At 40.6% G+C, this 21,395-nt stretch overlaps 1 protein-coding gene across 1 annotated transcript in view; it reads right to left on the reverse strand.

The window, feature by feature from the left end:
* ALG14 (ALG14 UDP-N-acetylglucosaminyltransferase subunit) overlaps positions 1-21,395 on the reverse strand; it is a 152,592-nt gene that overhangs the window by 89,124 nt on the left and 42,073 nt on the right. The gene's annotated exons all lie outside the window — the stretch shown is intronic.

Raw genomic sequence — 21,395 nt, forward strand, 5'->3', positions numbered from 1 at the left:
AGAGACATCTGATCTGGTTTGTGAGGGATATGAAATTTCCCAGGTATAGCAGAGAAGGAGAAAAGGGAGAAGCAGTCTTCCAGGCAGGGCAGGAAGCATGTTCAGAGCAGAGAGGCATGAAATAGCTTGGAACGTTTAGGGAACTATATTTTTGGCCTGTAGGGAGGAAGGCAAAGTATAGCAGAAAATTGAGCTGGAGGGGTAGGGCCTTTGTAGCCATGCCAAGGAGTATACATTCGAATCTAAAGGCAATGAGGAGTCACTGAAGGATGTTAAAAAGGAGGAAACTGAAGAGAAAATTCAAGCTTCAAGTTATAATACTGAAGAATTATATGGGCAGAAAGTTGAACAGCGCAGAAAGCTTTGAAAGAAGAAGAAAGGAATACACAGTCACTGTACCAAAAAGAATTGATCAATGTTTAACCATTTCAGGAGGCAGCATATGACCAAGAACCACTCGTAACGAAGGAAGAAGTTCAAGCTGTACTGAAGGCACTAGACAAAAACAAGCCTCCAGGATTGATGGAATACCAATTGAGATGCTTCAACAAATATATGCAAGGCTGAAAGCGCTTACCTACATCAAGAAATTTGGAAGACAGCTACCGGGCCAACCTACTAGAAGAATCTATATTTATGCCCATTCCAAAGAAAAGTGATCAAACCGAATGTGGAAATTATTGAACAATAGCATTAAATCACATGCTAGCAAAATTCGGCTAAAGATAATTAAAAAATGACTGCAGTTGTTCCTCGACAGGGAACTTCCAGAAATTCAAGCTGAATTCAGAAGAGGACGTGGAATGAGGCACATCATTGTTAATGTTAGATGGATCTTGGCCAAAAGCAGAGAATACCAGAATGACACTTACCTGTTTTATCAAGTATGTGAAGGTGTCGACTGTGTGTATCATAACAAATTATGGATAACAGTACAAAGAACAAAGTACAAAGATGATACTGTATGGTTCAGAACTGGAAAAGGCATGTGGCAGGGTTGTATCCTTTTACCATACTTATTCCATTCCCTTTGTATGCTGAACAAATAATCCAAGAAGCCAGACCATATGAAGAAGAACATCGTATCAAGATTGGAGAACATTCATCAGCAACCTGCGATATGCAAATGACATAACCTTGCTTGCCAAAAGTAAAGACAACCTTAAGCACTTAGGGATGACGGTCAAAGACTACCTTCAGTATAGATTACACCTGAATGTGAAGGAAACAAAAATCCTCACAACTAGACTGATAAAAAACACCATGATAAATGGAGAAAAAAATTGACGTTGTCAGTGATTTCATTCTACTTGGCTCAATAATCAATGCCCATAGAAGCAGCAGTCAAGAAAACAAACGATGTATGGCATTGGGAAAATCTGCTGCAAAAGGCTTTTTTAAAGTTTTGAAAATCAAAGATGTTACTTTAGTGCATCTGACCCAAGGCATGGTCTTTTCCAACTCATCTGATAATGAAAAAGGAAGACAGAAGAAGAATTGATGCATTCAAATTGTGGTGTTGGTGAAGAATATTGCATATATTGTGGACCACCAGAAGAATGAACAAATCAGTCATAAAAGAAATACAACCAGAGTGCTCCCTGGAAGCGAAGATGGTGAGATGTTGGCTCGCTTACTTTGGATATGTTATCAGGAAAATCCAATCGCTAGAAAAGGGGATCATGGTTGGCGTAAAGGAGAGGGTCAGTGAAAACGAGGGCAACATTCAACAAGATGGAATGACACGATGGAATGACACAACAGCCACAATAATGGACTCAAACATACTAACAATCACGAAGACTGGGAAATGCTTCATTTTGTTATACACAAGGTCACCATAAGTCAGAGATGACTGGGCAGCAACTAACAACAGTGTGACCAGACTTGCATTAAAGAAATACCACTCTGGCAGGAAGAAGAGAATGGATGGGAGGGGTATGGGCACAACCAGAGAAGGAAAATCATTTAGAAGATGACTGAAGTGTATCAGGAGAATCATGTTGAAGACCTAAAGAACAGCTGCAGCACTAGCGCAGAGGGATGGAGAGGGAAAATGGTTGGGAGGAGGGATTTAAGGAGGCTGGAGAGTTCAGGGCTAGCTGGGGTGAATGGTGTTGCCATGAGCAAGGGAGAGAATATGGGAGGGGAAACAGATCAAGAACACATCATTATTCATTATAGTCTGATTATGAGTATAATTTTGTGAGCCAACAAAAACTAAGTACAAACTACATCAGTGTTAGAAAGATGTACAGGTGATTGTTCTTTTTCAGGTAGACAAGGGTTTGTACCTGGAACTGGGACAATGGGTTGACCTGGCAAGTAGGAGGGCAGTCAGCGAAACATATGGGAATGGAGGAAAAGGCAGTATTTAGAAATCCAGATCCTAGGTAGATGCTGGCATGTCCTAGAGTGGGACAGCTTGGGGTGGCAGATTCTTACATATGGGAATGGAGGAAAAGGCAGTATTTAGAAATCTAGATCCTAGGTAGGTGCTGGCATGTCCTAGAGTGGGACAGCTTGGGATGGCAGATTCTTACCTTTGACAAGTCAGACACGAAAGCCAATTGTTGTATCATGGTGGCTAGCTGCAATCTCTGATCTCAGCCAGGCATCTTCATTTCACAGTCTAACATGAAGGTCCAGAGAGTTTGGCTTGCCAAGGTTACAGAGCTGGTTATCAGTAGCGCCTAGTCTGGAACTCACTGCTCCCTCACTCACATGTCACTTCCTGGTACTTCTTCATCAACTTCCATGAATAGATCATCTGCCAGGTACTTGAAGGACAAGTGAACACCCCTCAGCACCTATTATTCCCCGTTGGCTTCCTTCCTGTGCTCAGCTCCTTGGTCAATTCTGACTAAAACTGGAAGTGCATCACTAGTCACAGCCTCGCAATGTAAAATGTAGAATTATGCTGGCCCTAGTGGCGCAAATGGCTAAGCCTTCGACTGCCAACCAAAAGGTTGGTGGTTTGAACCCACCCAACCACTCTGAAGGAGAAAGGTCTGGAGATCTGTTTCCTTAAAGATTACAGACAAGAAATCCCTACGGAGGCAGTTCTACTCTGTCACATGAGGTTGCTGTGAGTAGGAATTGACTCCGTGGCACCTAACAACAAGTGGGGTGATTATAACTGCCAGACTCCAGAATTCTTCCCTGAGGCCTAAAGGCTGCAAGGGACCAAAAAGAGGGATGTAGACAGTTCTGAAACAGGCCAAGTGCTGATTTTATAACAACAACAAGAACAACAAAAAATTATTGTATTCTTGTGCCCATAACTACTAATGAAAAAAAATATGCTATTTATGTAAGTAGCTCATTTAAATTCAAACACTGGTTATTAGAATGTCTTTACTTTGCTTTAAAATGGAGAAATAACAGCACCATAATGTAAGATTTTACTGCTCTGCGTATTGTAAGAGTACCACACAAATGTAAGTGACACAGGGAGCGGGTTAAACTACCAGAAAGGTTAAATAACTGCAATATGTTATCATGGTTATTTCAATTCCATCAATTTGGAATCTTATTCAAGGAAAGTTTCACTTAGTTTTCCTTTGCTCTAGAGACAGAAGAAAAGAACAAAGATTTAGGGAGAAATTTAAAAGAATAAGCTATTTAAAATACTTTAGAAGTGTTATACACCTACCTGATACACTATTTTTCAGTTTTTTTTAAACTGTACTTTAGATGAAGTTTTACAGAACTAGTATGTCATTAAACAGTTAGTACACATATTGTTTTATGACATTGGTTAACAACCCCATGACACATCAGTACTCTCCCTTCTCGACATTGGGTTCCCTATTACCAGCTTTCCCGTCCCCTCCTGCCTTCTAGTCCTTGCCCCTGGGCTGGTGTGCCCCTTTAGTCTCGATTTGTCCTATGGGTCTGTCTAACCTTTGGCTAAAAGGTGAACCTCCAGAGTGAATTCATTACTGAGCTAAAAGGGTGTCCAAGGGCCATACTCTTGAGGTTTCTTCAGTCTCTGTTGGGCCAATAAGTATGGTCTCTTTTTGAGTTAGAATTTTGTGCTACATTTTTCTCCAGCCCTTTCCAGGACCCTGTATTGTGATCTCTGTCAGAGCAGTCAGTGGTGGTAGCCGAACAGCATCTAGTTGTACTGGACTCGGTCTGGTCGAGGCCATGGTAGTTGTGGTCCATTAGTCCTTTGGACTAATCTTTCCTGTGTGCCCGTAGTTTCTTCATTTTCCCTTGCTCCTGAAGGGGTAAGACCAGTGCAGTATCTCAGACGGCCGCTTACAGGCTTTTAAGACCACAGACACTACTCACCAAAGTAGAATGTAGAACATTTTCTTTATAAAACTATGTTATGACAATTGAGCTAGATGTTCCCTGAGACCATGGTCCTCACAGCCCTCAGCCCAATAATTCGGTCCCTAAGGGAGTTTGGATTTGTCCATAGAGCTTCCATGACCTTACCCTGAACAAGTTGTCTCAGCTTCCCCAGTATTGTGTACTGTCTTACCCTTCACCAAAGTTACCACTTATCTATTGTCTATTTAGTGTTTTTCCACCCCCTACCCTTGCCCTGTCATTGGGTGCATAGATATTTATTATGGCTATGCCTTCATGATGGATTGTCCCTTTAATCATGATATAGTGCACTTCTTTGTTTTTATGGTAGATTTTGTTTTAAAGTCTATTTTATCTGAGATTAGTATTGCCACTCCTGCTCTTTTTTGGTGGCTGTTTGCTTGACATACTTTTCTTCCATCCTTTGATTTTAAGAAATTTATGTCTTTGTTTCTAAAGTGTGTCTCTTTTAGACAGTATATTGATGGATCCTGTGGGTTTTTTTTTTTTATTTTTTATCCATTTTGTGACTCCCTGTCTCTTTATGGGTGCATTTAGGCCATTTATGTTCAGTGTAATTATTGATAGGTGTGAGTTTATCGCTGGCATTTTGTAGCGCTTTTTTGGGGGGGGTTCTGATGATTTCTTTGTTCCTCTTACTCTTCTGTTCTGAATTCCTTTTCTTTGTGGATTGTTTTTCCATTTCTTTTGTTTCTGTAGACTTTGTTTTTATGCAGACTGTATGTTTTTCTTCTTTATTTTGATGAGTAGGTTCGTTAACTTGCTTTGTGGTTACCTTGAAATTTACTTTTATCTTCCTAGGTTTGAACCAGTCTATTATTACTTGGTATCACCTTGCCTTCTTCATTAAAAAGTTCTATACCTACACCATTTATTCCCTCTTTTATTGTTCTGACATTGTCATCTGCAGATTAACATCTCTGGTTCTCTGTTGTAAATCTTTTGATTTTGATTAGTCCTTGAGAGTTCATTTCCTAGGTTGGTATGCGGCTGGTGCAATCTTGCATCATAGATTCAGGCTGTCATCTGATGTTGTTTGTTCTCAAACTGAAGGACTTCTTTAATAATTCTTGTAAGTTTGGTTTGGTTTTTACATATTCCCTTAATTTCTGTTTATCTGGAAATGTCCTAATTTCACCACTATTTCAATGAGAATTTTGCAGGAGATATTATTCTTGGTTGGCAATTTTTTCTTTCAAGGTTTTATACATGTTATCCCATTGCCTTCTTGCCTGCATGGTTTTTGCCAAGTAATCAGAGCTTAGTCTTACTGTTTCCCCTCTGTATGTGACTTTTTGTTTTTCTCAAGCTGCTCTCAGGATTTTTTCCTTGTCTTTGGTTTTAACGAGTGTGATTATGATATGCCTTGGTGATCTTCTTTTGGGGTCTATCCTATATAGGGGTCGTTGAGCTTCCTGGATGGTAAGCTTTTCATCTATCATGATATTATGGAAGTTTTCTGTCAGCAATTCTTCAATGATCCTGTGTTTTCCATTTTCTTCCCCTGTTCTGGAACTCCGATCACTCACAATTTTTTGCTTTTGATTGTATCCCACATAATTCTCAGGGTTTCTTCATTTTTCTTTGTTCTTTTTCCTGATTTTTCCTCAAACACACTTGTAGCCAAGTGTTTGTCTTCAGTTTTGCCAATCCTGTCTTCCATTGTTTCAAAGCTGCTCCTCAGCCCTTCTATGACACTATTTTTGAAATCCTGTTGTTTATCTTTTGGATTTCTAATTGTTGATTTTGTATGATTTCTAATTGTGAATTTATTTTGGCATTTTGTTCCTGTATTATTTTCCTGAATTCTTCCATGTTTTTGTCTGCATTTTCCATGAATTTGTCTATTTTTTCCTCATTTTTGTCTGCTTTTTCCTTCAACTCTTGGATAGCTCTGAATATTAGAGATTTGAATTCCCTATCAGGTAGTTCCAGTGCCTTTTCTTCTACTGGAAAGTCATCTTGTGTTTTATTTTGCATGCCTACTGGTACCATCCTGTGCTGTTTTTTTTTTAATATGTTTTGATATTGTTTGTTATCTTTGGGACATTCAGTAGTTATTTTCTTCATTATCAATTGCAGATTTGTTTGTTTAGTCCCCCTTTCTTGTTTTATTTGGTTATGCCTGAGCAGGCGGGCTATGCGTTCTTTGTTGTTTGCGCATCTGTGACAGGATATTTCTCACCTCTTTTTCCAATAGGCAGGGCCAGTCACTCGGCTATGGTACAGCAGGGCAGGTCTAGATGAAGCGGAAGGGTTGGAATTGGCTCTTAGTGGCACATACTGGGTTCAACAAGCTGAGCCTGGGGTCAGTGCAGGTCAAGTTCCGGTAGGCTGTGCCTATGCTGCTCAGAAGTGCAATGTTCAGCACACGGTGCAGATAGGCAGGTGGGAGGAGAAGGGGAGGTTGTGATGTGTGGAGCTAGGCTGGGTATGGAAAACAAGAGAGAGAGGAGAGAGAACCACAAGGAAAAAAAAAAAAGTGCTGAGGAAGCCTACCGTTGGAATGGAGAGACAAGAAACCAAGAACTGAAGAAAAACGAAAATGAAAAATAAATAAAAATTAAAAAAAAAATGTCTCCAAGGATCCCACTGGCATGGCTGCACAGACCAGGGAAGTGGCTCCCAAGCCACTAAGTACAGCCTAGTTAGAAGGGGTGGAAATAATATACAGCACCAGGTATTCAGGAGACAGGAAAAGAAGGTAAGTAGAGATGAGAAATCGAGAAATGAAGAAAAATAAAAAGGAAAGAGAAAACAAACAAAAAAAAGAAAAAGAAAAAAAAAAAAAGCCCCCAGGGATCCCACCAGAGTGGTGGCGCACACCGGGGTAGCAGTTCTCCAGCTGAGTGGCGCTTCACAGCCTGTCAAGAAGAAGCAAAAATGGCACATTGAGTCAGGTATTCGAGAGAAAGGAGAGGGAGGAGGTGAGAGGCAGGGAAGAAACAAAATAAGGCCGAAAAAGCAACAACAGCAACAGAGAAATGGCAAATCCACATGGTACAGAACCAGTGCCTCCCGTGCCATGGTTGCGGCCCGCTGGGAAGTGGTGGATCTGCCCACCAGGAAGCAGCAAATCGGCCCACTGGGAAGTCCTGTATTAGCCCACTGGGAAGCAGTGAATAGGCCCTCTGGGAAGCTGGAACGTGGCCCATCATGAAGCAGTGAATCGACCCTCTGGGAAGCCAGAAACTGGTCCACTGGGAAGTGGTGAAGGCCAAGAGAGGGAGGTAGGGTGGAGGGTGGGAAAGTGTGTCTTGCTGGTTACCAGGTGCTCTGTCTCCTGCTGGCAGCTCTGTGAATCTGCTTTCCCATACTCTCTGCCCGCCAGTGTCCGACTGGAGTCCAAGATGGTGGATCCATGTTTCATTAGATGATAGGGAATTTCTGCTCGTAATTCTCCTTGCTCTCTGTTCTCTGTCAGTTTTTCATTCCATTCGGTGCTTGGTTGAGTTCTTTATCTCTTCATTTGACGCTTAGGGTTCCAGGACTGACGTTTGTTTCTGTTTTACTTAGTTTTTTGGGGTCTTTGTAACGGAGGGATGGTGTGGTGCTTCTGTCTAGAGTGCTATGTTGGCTCTGCCTCACTCGATACAAAATTTTAAAACTAATCATTTATTCACTGAAACAGTCACATCAGGATCTCTCTTTGCAATAAATTACAGATATTTTCTTATTCAGATATTTTATTCATTTAGACTGGCCGTGGTGGCATAGTGGTTAAGAGCTACAGTTGCTTACCAAAAGGTCAGCAGTTAAAATCCACCAGGCGCTCCTTGGAAACTCTATGCGGTCAGTTCTATTCTGTCCTATAGGGTCACTATGAGTTGGAATCGACTCGATGGTAATGGGTTTATTTTTTGTTTTTTTCCCAAATTAGAGATATTTTTACCTTTACCAAAACTGAACATAGTTAAGGTCCATTATAATGAGGAAAAATACACAGATATACAGTGAAACTTGTGAGAGCCAGAACTCTACGGACTGACTTGTTTTCCAGGTCTCCCCAGTTTTCCGCCTTTGACAGGGTGCGGTCTTACTACTTTTCTATCACTCTCCATTAGTGGAAAATATTTGAGTTTTCCTTCTCTGACAGGTTTCCGCCTTACACAGGTTCCAGCTTTCGCAGGTTTTACTGTATAGACATTGGCCACACTTTGAAAATGTGTTGTTGTTGTTGTTACGTGCCATCAAATCAGTTCTAACTTATAGTGACCCTATATACAACAGAACGAAACACTGCCCCATCCTGTGCTATCCTCACAATTGCTGTCATGCAGCCACTGTGTCAATCGATCTCATTGAGGGTCTTCTTCCTTTTTGTTGACCCTCTACTTTACCAAGCATGATGACCTTCTCCAAGGACTGGTGTCTGCTTATGACATGTCCAAAGTATGTGAGACGAAGTCTTGCCATCCTCACTTCTAAGAAACATTCTGGCTGTACTTCCAAGATAGATTTATTCATTCTTTAGGCAGTCGATGGTATATATTCAATATTCTTTGCCAACACCATAATTAAAAAGTATCAATTCTTCTACAGTCTTCCTTTCGCATGCATATGACGTGACTGAAAATATCATGGCTTGGGTCAGGAGTACCTTAGTCCTCAAAGTGACATCTTTGCTTTTTAACACTTTAAAGAGGTCTTTTGCAGCAGATTTGCCCAATGCAACACGTGGTTTGATTTCTTGACTGTTGCTTCCATGGGTGTTGATTGTGGATTCAAGTAAAATTAAATCCTTGACAACGTCAGTGTTTTCTCCATTTATCATGATGTTGCTTACTGGTCCAGGTGTGAGGATTTCTGTTTTCTTTATGTTGAGGTGTAATCCATACTGAAGGCTTTAGTCTTTGATCTTCACCAGTAAGTGCTTCAAATCCTCTTCACTTTCAGCAAACAAGGTTGTATTATCTGCATACTGAAGGCTGTTAATGAGTTTTCTCCAATCCTGATGCTGCATTGTTCTTTATATAGTCCAGCTTCTCGGAGTATTCGCTCAGCATACAGATTGAATAAGTATGGTGAAAGGATACAACCATGACGCACACCTTTACTGACTTTAAACCACGCGGTAACCCCTTGCTCTGTTCAGACGACTGCCTCTTGGTCTAAGTACAAGTTTCTCATAAGCACAATCAAGTGTTCTGGAATTCCCATTCTTCACAGTGTTATCTGTAATTTGTTATGATCTACACAGCTGAATGCCTTTGCGTAGTCAACAAAACACAGGTAAACATCTGTGTTTTGACAGGGTGCAGTCCTACCACTTTATCACTTTCCATGAGTGGGAAATATTTGAGTTTTCCTTCTCTGACAGTTTCTGCCTTACACAGGTTTTAGCTTTTGCAAGTTTTACTGTATATACATTTGCCACACTTTGAAAATAGAATTAAGTTAAACCACGAGTCATAATATAAAGTTTATAAGCTGAAACAAAACCTCAAAATTACAATTAGTTTACAAATATATCTTGTTTAGAACTGCTTAGGAATTGTGTAAGATAGACCCTAAATGCATTAGCATGTTTATACAGCCTGTCCATTGTGGGAAGTTAGCACCCTACCTTGTGGAGAATAGTAGGTGTGGTTAAATGGAAGCCTGTTATGTTAACTTCAAAGGAACTGACTGACATACCCTACACATGCTGCCGCAACTACAAAATTACCTGATTCATATATACAGGCCAACAGATGCAAACCAAACGAATCCCCATTTACTAAAGTAACAGGAAAACTAATATGTGTGTCTAGAATACAAGTATTCTAGCCTTAAAATACTTACGCGATGCTATGTGTTCGAGTTAGTTCTTTAGAAAATAAATATTTCATATATAAGTTATTTCTTTCACTAGAGCTCTTATCTCAGTTTTTTTTAAATAACTTTCGTTGTTTTCTAATTATAACCCTTGAAAATACAGAAAAATGTATAAAAGCAAAAACAAAAATCAACCATCATCCACAACCCAGAGATAATCAATCCCTCTTCCCCTTTTCCCCAACCTTAAAAATATCTGATTACTTAAATTCTTTGTGCAACAGAAAACATTCTAAGATGATCTCAGGTTTCTAAAATTAAAATAATTTCTTCTGTTTGTAATTTTAACCAACGTCTTTCCCAATCTCCTATCATGGTTCTTGTCAAAACACACCCTCCATTTGTCTGAACATGTCCTGCACTGTCGAGTTTTCTCACTTTCTCCCATGTTGTCCTCTTCCCTTCCAATCCAATTCCCCCTACCTTCTGGAGAAACCCCCAACCCCCATCCTAACATTTTAGTTCATGGAGAGCTTTCTCCCTCCCCTGAACTCAAAACATTTGCCTTTTTTAATCAAAGTAATATATATACATGTTTTGAAAGTTCACATAGTACTCTGTTTGGCCAAACACATGAGATAATTTGTCTCCATTCTTTCTTGGCGCCATCCCTTCTGGAATTGTCTGGGCCCGTTGTACCCTCTGTAGGTCCATTCCTGAGCTTCCCTACACTGCCATCCCAGGAATTCCCTTCACTTCTCTCCTAGATCACAGCCCAGGTCCTTGGAACCCAGTCTCCCTCCTTCTTTGCTCCCTGGTGTTTGGGGTGAAGCACATTCTCTGTGAAAGGGTAAACAGGAGAGTCAGTTTGAGGACATTGTTCCATTGTGTTCTAAATGCCATGTAGACCCAACGGGACTCCTTTCTTTTTATTTCTAGAAGTTTTTGGTATCTTTTTTTTTTTTATTGCTAGCCCTGCAATTGTATAATGACATATTTTGTTGTGGCTACAATTTGATTGGGCGGGGGATAGTCCTTTTAGTTTGAAGGCCATGTCCTTCCAATTCTGGGAATTTTCTTTTTTTTTTTTAGTAACTTTTCCCATTTCTTTGTTCCTTCTGGATAGTGAACCTCCAATACCCAGTTTGATCGCCTAATTTTCTCATCTCATCTCTATTGTTTTCATCTTTTTGTTCTGCTTTATAGCAGAGTTCAATGCGATCTTACAGTTTTTTATTGATTTTTTCCATTCATGTAATCAAAATTTTAATAGTCTAGGGTCTTTCTTGTTCTCTAGCTTTGTTTAGTTGGTTAGTTTTTTGTTTTCTGTTTTTAATAGACCATACTCTTTTCCTTTTAAGGAAATGATGCTTTCTCATTTCTCTGAAGGCATTATTTTCTTTTAAGTTGTCCTCTCCCCCTTTAAGAAGGTCTGGTGGCACAGTTAAGTGCTCAGCTGCTAAACAAAAGGTTGGTGGTTTGAACCCACCCAGTGGCTCCATGAGAAAAAGACCTTTTGATCTGCTTCTGTAAAGATTACAGCCAAGAAAACCCTACAGGGCAGTTCTATTCTGTCACAGGGAGTCGCTATGAGTCAGAATCAACTCCATGGCAAACAACTCCTCCCTTGCTCCATGCACTGAAGCCTTTTCTCAAAGTTCTTTTCTTTTCTTTGTTTTCAAAGTTCCGTTCTCTGATAATTTTGGTTTCTCTTACGTTAAAGGCTTTCCTCAAATGTCGAGTAGTCTGTGGATGTCAGTTCAAACCAAAGATGATTCTCAAGGGGTGAGGGAGGTTTTTCCCTCAGGGAACATTTGGCAAAGTCTAGAGACATATTAAAAGATTCCTGGTGGTACAGTGGTTAAGTGCTCCACTGCCTGGAGATCTGTTTCTGTAAAGATTACAGTCATATAGGGTCGCTATGAGTCGGAAACTACTTGATGGCAGTGGGTAATGGCTACAGACATAAAGTTGCCATGACAAGGGGATGAGGGAAGTAGCTATTGGCATGTAGCAGGTAGAGGCCAGGAATGCTGTTAAACATCCTGCAGTGCACACAACAGTTCTCCCTCTTCCTCTAAGAACAAAAAATTATCTGGCCGAAAATATCAATAGTGTCAAGACTGAGAAATCCTGCTCATATTAAAGAAGAAGGCATTAAAAGACAGATTGGAAGCTATGTGTGCTGGGCAGGGCTTTCCACTGGAGGATGAAAAATAGTTGGGTCCAGGTCATTTACACTGGGGAAATTCTCAGTGTCAGAATTCAAGCTCCTGCCTAGAGGATATAAATGTAGCTGCCAGCATTCTGGGAACTGATCAGGAAAGGGGACCTAAGTAGTGTGTATTGGGGGGGACATGTAGTAAGTACTGATCTTTCTGTTTTACTTTATTAGGCATTTTTTAATATTTAAAACTGGATTTTCAAAATAAAGATTCATGGCCACTAAAATTCATACTTGTAAAATTAATTTTACTTTCCTAAGATATTTTTTTTTGTATTCACTATTCTTAATCCTATTTTCAGGGCAGTGTCTCATCGTTATCTTCAATTTGGCTTGTTGTTCTCAAAGTTCAACCTCTCAGCAGGTACAATAATACTCACCTGGAGAGGGAACAGGGAAACTCTCCAGGTGAAGAGACTTTGCTCCAAAGCCATAGAAAGCCTTTTCAAACCAGGACTTCCAACTGGTTCATTCCAGTTCAACCCCATGCTGAGAGTTTGCATTTCCACCCCATATATACTGAATTAGAATTTTAACAAGCTTCCCCAGGCAGGGAGCCCTGGCGGCACAGTGGTTAAAGCACTCGGCTGCTAATCTAAAGGTCAGCAGTTCGAACCTACCAGCTGCTCTACAGGAGAAAGTGTGGCAGTCTGTTTCAGTAGAGATTTACAGCCTTGGAAACCATATGAGGCAGTTCTAGTCTGCCCTACAGGGTTGCTACAAGTTGGAATTGACTCACGGCAGTGGGTTTTAGTGCAAGAAAAGGCTGAAAGCCTTTTAAATGATTTAAAAGCTGTAGGTGCAGCAAGTGAAGGTAATTGTGATGAAGAATTATTGCGAACAGGGGTTGGATCAATCATTTCAATGTGAAGGCAAATTTACATAGTATTAAAGGGCAAGTAGGAGTTGTCTGTAAGTCGGATGTTTGTAACCAGGGGACAGAGATGGCCTGTACCAGAAATCTCTACTTTAGCAGCCATTCTAAAGTATGACCCTCTCCCTCCTCTACTGAGAAGTAGTGAGGGTCCAGTAGTTAATGTTCAGTAGTGCACTGCCACCTGGTGGCACCATGAGGGGCTGACATCGGTATAAGCTGGAGAGGTGGCAGAGGTAAGTGAAAGATAAGTAAAAGAATACATGACCTTCAATGCCTGAATGGACTCTCCAGGAGCACTTCTTAAACTTGAAGGACTTCCTGGGGGAGAAGGAGGAAGAAGGAGAGAGGAGGGAGTAAGAGAAAAACAGGACAGGAAAGGAGAGAAAGGGTGAGAACAAGCTTCTTGTTAGTTGCTCCGAGTTTATTCCAACTCACGGCAACCCCATGTGTGCAGAGTAGTACTCCATCGGGTTTTCAAGGCTGACTTTTTGGAAGCAGATCACCAGGGCTTTCTTCAGAGATGACTCTGTATGGACTCAAACTGTGAACCTTTCGGCTAATAGTGGAGTGTTTAACTGTGCCACTCAGGGACTCTTGAGAGAGCAAGCAATGGTGTTGAAATCAGTGCAGGGAGAGCCCAACAGTCCATTTGAGTTCCAGTGAGTCTCCGGGGCTCCCCAGCCAAAGCAGAGGCTGTTGATTCATTGGGGTGGTGTGAAACATTATCTATAAGGACACTTGCAGGCAGGGATGCTCCACCTGCAGACCTCCCCAGTCAGTGCATGGCAACTCCACTCTTACAATCGCTCAGACCAAAAGCTGTGAAGTCGTGCTTCACAACACCTCTCTTACTTTTACACTTCATGTCCAATCTGTCAGGAAATTCTGTTAACTCTATTTAAAAAAAATATCCAGAATCCAACTACTTCCTACTACTCCTCCCAGTGCAAGACACCACTATCTTTTGCTTGAACTGCTGCAATCGCCTCTTTTTTTTTTTTTAATTGTTGTGCTTTAAGTGAAAGTTTACAATTCAAGCTAGTCTCTCATAAAAAAATTTAGACATACATTGTTATGTGACCCTAGTTGCTCTCCCTATACTGTGACAGCACATTCCTCCTTTCCACCCGATTTCCTGTATCCCTGCAACCAGCTCTTGACCCTCTCTGCCTTCTCATCTCGCCTCTGGACAGGAGCTGCCCATTTAGTCTCATGTATCTACTGGAGATCTACATCTAGCTAAGAAGCACACTCTTCACAAGTATCATTTTCTGTCCCAGAGTCCAGTCTAATCTTTGTCTGAAGAGTTGGCCTCGGGAATGGTTTTAGTTTTCGACTAACAGAGAGTCCGGGAGCCATGTCTTCCAGGGTTCCTCCAGTCTCGATCAAACCATTAAGTCTGGTCTTTTTACCAGAATTTGAGTTCTGCACCCCACTTTACTCCTGCTCTATCAGGAACTCTCTGTTGTGTTTCCTGTCAGGCAGTCATTGGTGGTTGCGGGACACCGTCTAGTTCTTCTGGTGTCAGCCTGATGCAGTGTCTATGGTGTTCTTCATTCTCCTTTACTCCAGGTGGGTTGGGAACAACTGACGCATCTTAGATGGTCGCTCGCTAGCTTTTAAGACCCTAGACGCCACTCACCAAGTGGGATGCAGAACATTTTTTTTTTTTTTAATTTTCATTGTTGTAGTTTAAGTCAAAGTTTACAATTCAAGTCAGTCTCTCATACAAAAATTTATACATAACACTGTTAAGTGATCCCAATTGCTCTCCTATACTGTGACAGCACACTCCTCCTTTCCACCTGATTTCCTGCATCCATTCAACCAGCTCCTAACCCTCTTCACCTTGTCATCTCACCTCCTAACAGAAGCTGCCCATTTAGTCTCATGTGTCTACTTGAGCTAAGAAGCACACTTTTTACAAGTATCATTTTCTGTCCCCCAGTCCAGTCCAATCTTTGTCTGAAGAGTTGGCCTTGGGAATTGTTTTAGTTCTAGTGTGACAGAGAGTCTGGGAGCCATGCCTTCTGGGGTTCCTCCAGTCTCACTCGGACAGAACATTTTCTTAAACTTTGTTATGCCAATTGACCTAGTTGTCCCCTGAAACCATGGTCCCCAGACCCCCACCCCTGCTACTCTGTTTGGTTGTATTCAGGAAACTTCTTAGCTTTGGTTTAGTCCAGTTGTGCTGACTTCCCCTGTAGTGTGTGCTGTCCTTCCCTTCACCTAAGACAATCTTGTCTACTATCTAGTTAGTGAATACCCCTCTCCCTCCCTCCCCACCCTCGTAACCATCAAAGAATGTTTTCTTCTGTATTTAAATATTTTCTTGAGTTCTTATAATAGTGGTCTTTTACAATATTTGTCCTTTTGCAACTGACTAAAATCACTCAGCATAATGCCTTCCAGATTTCTCCATGTTATGTTTCATGGATTCATTATTGTTCTTTATCTTTGTGTACTATTCCACTGTGTGAATATATCGTAATTTGTTTATCCATTCATCCATTGATGGGTACCTAGGTTGTTTCCATCTTTTTGCTATCATGAACAGTGCTGCAATGAACATGAGTGTGCGTATATCTATTTGTGTGACAGCTCTTATTTCTCTAGGATATATTCCAAGGAGCAAGATTGCTGGATCGTATGGTACTTCTATTTCTAGCTTTTTAAGGAAGTGCCAAATCGATTTCCAAAGTGGTTGTGCCATTTTACATTCCCGCCAACAGCGTATCAGTGTTTTGGTCTCTCCACAGCCTCTCCAACATTTATTATTTTGTGTTTTTTGGATCAATGCTAGCCGTGTTGGGGTGAGATGGTATCTCATTGTAATTTTGATTTGCATTTCTCTAATTGCTAATGATTGTGAGCATTTCCTCATGTGTCTGTCAGCTGCCTGAATGTCTTCTTTGGTGAAGTGCCTGTTCATATCCTTTGCCCTTTTTGTAATTGGGTTGTCTTTTTGTTGTTGAGGTTTTGCAGTATCTTGTAGATTTTAGAGATTAGATGCTGACTGGATCTGTCGTAGCCAAAAATTTTTTCCCAGTGTGTAGGCTATCTTTTTATTCTTTTGATTAAGGCTTTTGATGAGCGCAAGTGTTTGATTTTTAGGAGCTCCCAGTTATCTAACTTCTCTTCTGGTGTTTGTGCATTGTTACTAATGGTTTGTATTCTGTTTATGCCATGTATTAGGGCTCCTAGCATTGTCCTTATTTTTTCTTCCATGATCTTTATTGTTTTAGCTTTTATATTTAGTTCTTTGATCCATTTTGAGTTAGTTTTTGTACACGGGGTGAGGCATGGGTCTTGTTTCAGTTTTTTGCAGATGGATATCCAGTTATGTCAGCACCATTTGTTAAAAGACTGTCTTTTCCCCCAATTAACGGATTTTGGGCCTTTGTTGAATATCAGCTGCTCGTAGGTGGATAAATTTACGTCTGGATTCTCAACGCTGTTCCATTGATTTATGTATCTGTTGTTGTACCAGTACCACCGTGGCGGTATAATAGGTTCTAAAATCAGGTAGTATGAGGCCTCCAACTTTGTTTTTCTTCTTCAGTAATTCTTTACTTATCTGGGGACTCTTCCCTTTCCATATGAAGTTGGTGATTTGTTTCTTCATCTCATTAAAAAATGCCATTGGAATTTGGATCGGGATTGCATTGTATCTGTAGATTGCTTTGGGTAGAAGAACTGACATTTTCACAATGCTGAGTCTTCCTATCCATGAGCAAGGTTATGTTTTTCCACTTATGCAGGTCTCTTCTGGTTTCTTGCAGTAGTGTCTTGTAGTTTTCATTGTACAGGTCTTTTATGTTTCTGGTTGGATTTTTTCCTAAGTGTTTTATCTTCCTGGGGGCTATTGTAAATGGGATTGATTTGGTGACTTCCTCTTCAAAGTCCTCTTTGTTGGTGTAGACGAATACAATTGATTTCTGTATGTTTATCTTGTATCCTAATACTTTGCTGAAATCTTCTTAGTTCCAATAGTTTTCTTGTGGATTTTTTGGGTTTTCCTGTGTATAGTATCATATCATCTGCAAATAGAGATACTTTTTACTTCTTCCGTACCAATTTGGACATCCTTTCTTTTTCTAGCCTAACTGCTCTGGCTAGGACCTCCAGCACAATGTTGAATAAGAGTGGTGATAAATGGCATCCTTGTCTGGTTCCTGTGCAATTGCCCCTTAACTGTTCTTCTTGGTTTCTTAACTGGACCCTTGACCCCTACAGCCTATTTGCAACACAGCAACCAGAGTGATCTGTTTAAAATAGCAGTTATATCATCTTACTCCTCAGGGAAAAATCTTCCAACAGCTCCTTATTTTCCTAGGAGTATGAGATAAAGTCCTCACAAGGCCTAACCAGTTATAGCCAAGTTGACTCTGACTCATGGTGACCCTACGTGGATCACAGTACAACCGTACACCATACGGTTGTCAATGGCTGATTCTTTTTATGGAAGTAGATCACCAGGCCTTTCTTCGGAGGTGTTGCACTGGACTTGAACCTGCAACCATCTGGTTAGCAGCCAAACACATTAAACTTTGTGCCCCCCAGAGACTCCTACAAAGGCCTACAAAGGGCCTATATCACATGCTCCCCTCTGCGTCCCCACTCCCACCCATCCCATCTCTTCTCCCTTGCCTCTCCCCTCTACATACTGTGCTCCAAACACCAGGCTGCCTTGTCCTTCCCCCAACATCCAGAAATGCCCCACTCTAGGACTTTTCCAGTGGCTTTTACCTCTGCCTTAAACACTCTTCTCCCAGGTATTCCATCTTCTTCAAGGCCTATGAACAACAGCAATTTTCTCCTCCTGTCAGAATTCCCAGTCCCCCTTCCTCCTGTGTAATCCCCCCCACCACAGCTTTACAACTGTCTTACTCACTAGGTCTATTAGTATTCCTTTTCCTATCCAGCTCGTGTATAGCAAGCTCCCTGAGAAATTTTTTTAGTCTGCTTTGTTCACAGGTATATTCCAAGTGCCTCTAACAACACCTGGCACATAGCTGGCATTCAGCAAATATCTGTCACTGAATAAACAAAGTTTACAAAAAGGAAAAAAAAAGAAAGAATTCTGTTATTGCATTATACATTTGGGAAAAATAAAAAATCTTTGCAAATTTTTAAATGTCAGGAACACGCTTCTGTATTTATTCACGTCGTATTTAATGTCTCTTAATGAGATTTCACTATTTTCTCCATTATTGATCAATTCCTTTTATTCAAGACCCTTTCCCAGTGTTTAATATTTATAGGATCTTTTCTAATTGAGTTTTGCATATTCAGCTTGCACTGCCACTTTCCTGGACTTCTATTATTTGATAGTCTTTTAGTCAACCTTCTTTTGTTTTCTAGATTTAATTATTTATAGAATATACGACTTTGTTTTTTCCTTTACAATATTTATACCTCTTATTTCATCTTAAGTGCACTATTTATATTCTCTCATAATTTCTAGGTTACTCCGAAACCATAATTCAATAAAAAATTTGGCAAAATGCTGTATAGTACTAAAGGATTGGCCCATCTTGTGATGTTAGCAAGTTACCTGGACTTTTTGTGTTTTAACTTTTTCTCGTCAAAGTATCACCCACACCTATTGTACAAACCTTGGAAAGTTATAAGAATAGTTGCAGAACGTGTATAACTATAAATATGTTTATTGCAGTACTCATTAGAAAACTGAAAACAAGGAAAATGGTATATCAGTAGTATAGATTAGTATGCAATCATTAAAAACAAGGTAGAACCTATAGGTACAACATGGAAAGCCATCAAGATACAGAGTTAAATAAAAAAAAAAAGTTGTAGACATTACATAAGGTGTGATTTGTAAGCTAGTCACACCTGCACCCCTCTGAAAGCTCCCAACACTAGCTATGTGATTACGTGTACATATACACATAACTAGTGTTGGGAGCTATGGGAGGGGTGCAGGTGTGACTAGCTTACAAATACACACACACATAATATGTTGTTGCTAGGTGCCATCAAGTCGGTTCTGACTCATAGCGACCCTATGTACAACAGAACGAAACACTGCCGAGTCTTGCGTCATCCTCACAATCGTTGTTATGCCCGTTGTTGCAGCCACTGTGTCAATCCATCTCATTTAGGGTCTTCCTCTTTCTAGCTGACCTTCTACTTTATCAAGCATGATGTCTGTCATGGATTGAACTGTTGCCCAAAAATATGCGTATCAATTTGGCTAGGCCATGATTCCCAGTATTGTATGATTGTCCACCATTTTGACATCTGATGTGATTTTCCTATGTGTTGTAAATCCTGCCTCTATGATGTTAACAAGGGGGGACAGGTGGCAGTTGATTAAGATTGGATTGTGTCTTGAGCCAATTTCTTTTGGGATATAAATGAGAAAACAGCACAGGGACTGGTGGACATCATACCACCAAGAAAGCAGTGACGGGAGCAAAGCGCGTTCTTTGGACCCAGGGTTCCTGCGCGGAGAAGCTCCTAGTCCAGGAGAAGACTGATGAGAAAGACCTTCCTCCAGAGCCGACAGAGACAGAAAGCATTCCCCTGGAGCTGACTAACAGCCTACTTTACTGTGAGGAAATAAATTTCTCTTTACTAAAGCCATCCACTTGTGGTATTTCTGTTACAGTAGCACTAGATAATTAAGATAACATCTTTCTCCAGGGACTGGTCCCTCCTGATAATATGTCCAAAGTATGTGAGAGGAAGTCTTGCCATTCTTGCTTCTAATGAGCATTCCGGCTATACTTCTTCCAAGACAGATTTGTTCATTCTTGTGGCAGTCCATGGTATATCCAATATTTTTCTCCCACACCATAATTCAAAGGCATCAATTCTTCTATGGCCTTCCTTATTCACTGTTGAGCTTTCACATGCATATGAAGAGACTGAAAACACCATGCCTCAGGTCAGGTGCTCCTTAGTCCTTAAAGTGACATCTTTGCTTTTCAACACTTTAAAGAGGTCTTTTGCAGCAGATTTGCCCAATGCAATACATCATTTGATTTCCTGACTGCTGCTTCCATTGGCGTTGATTGTGGATCCAAGTAAAATGAAATCCTTGACAACTTCAATATTTTCTCCGTTTAGCATGATGTTGCTTATTGGTCCAGTTGTGAGGATTTTTGTTTCATGTTGAAGTGTAATCCATACCGAAAGCTGTGGTCTTTGATCTGTTATCAGTAAGTGCTTCAAGTCCTCTTTATTTTCAGCAATAAAGGCTGTGTCATCTGCAAAACCCAGCTTGTTGAGTCTTCCTTGCATCCTGATGCTGGGTTCTTCTTCATATAGCCCAGCTTCTTGAATTATGTGCTTAGCATACAGATTGAATAAGTATGGTAAAAGGATATAATCCTGACGCATACCTTTCTTAACTTTAAACCATGCAATATCCCCTTGTTCTGTCCGAACAACTGCCTCTTGATCTGTGTACAGGTTCCTCGTGAACACAATTAAATGTTCTAGAATTCCCACTCTTTGCAATGTTATCCATAATTTGTATGATCCACACAATCAAATGACTTCACATAGTCAATAAAACACAGGTAAACATCTTTCTGGTATTCTCTGCTTTCAGCCAGGATCCATCTGACATCAGCAATGATATCCCTTGTTCTACGTCCTCCTCAAGTCCTACCTGACTTGAATTTCTGGAAGTTCTCTGTCGATGTACTGCTGCAATTGCTTTTGAATGATCTCAGCAAAATTTTACTTGTGTGTGATACTGATGATATTGTTCAATAATTTCTGCATTTTGTTGGACCACCTTTCTTTGGTAGGGGTAAAAATATGGATCTCTTCCAGTCAGTTGTCCAGGAAGCCGTCCTCCAAATTTCTTGGCATAGATGAGCGAGCACCTCCAGACCTGCATCCGTTTGTTGAAACATCTCAATCGGTATTCTGTCAATTCCTGGAGCCTTGTATTTCATCAATGTCTTCAGTGCAGCTTGCACCTCTTCCTTTAGTACCATTCGTTCTTGATTATATGCTACCTCCTGAAATGGTTGAACATCAACCAATTCTTTTTGGTACAGTGACTCTGTGTACTCCTTCCATCTTCTTTTGATGCTTCCTGCATTGTTTAATATTTTTCTTGTAGAATCCTTCAATATTGCAACTCAAGGCTTGAATTTTTTCTTCCGTTTTTTCAGCCTGAGAAATGCCAAGCGTGTTCTTCCCCTTTGGTTT

The sequence above is a fragment of the Trichechus manatus genome, unplaced genomic scaffold (assembly GCF_000243295.1).
Source record: "Trichechus manatus latirostris isolate Lorelei unplaced genomic scaffold, TriManLat1.0 scaffold00058, whole genome shotgun sequence".
NCBI lineage: Eukaryota > Metazoa > Chordata > Mammalia > Sirenia > Trichechidae > Trichechus > Trichechus manatus.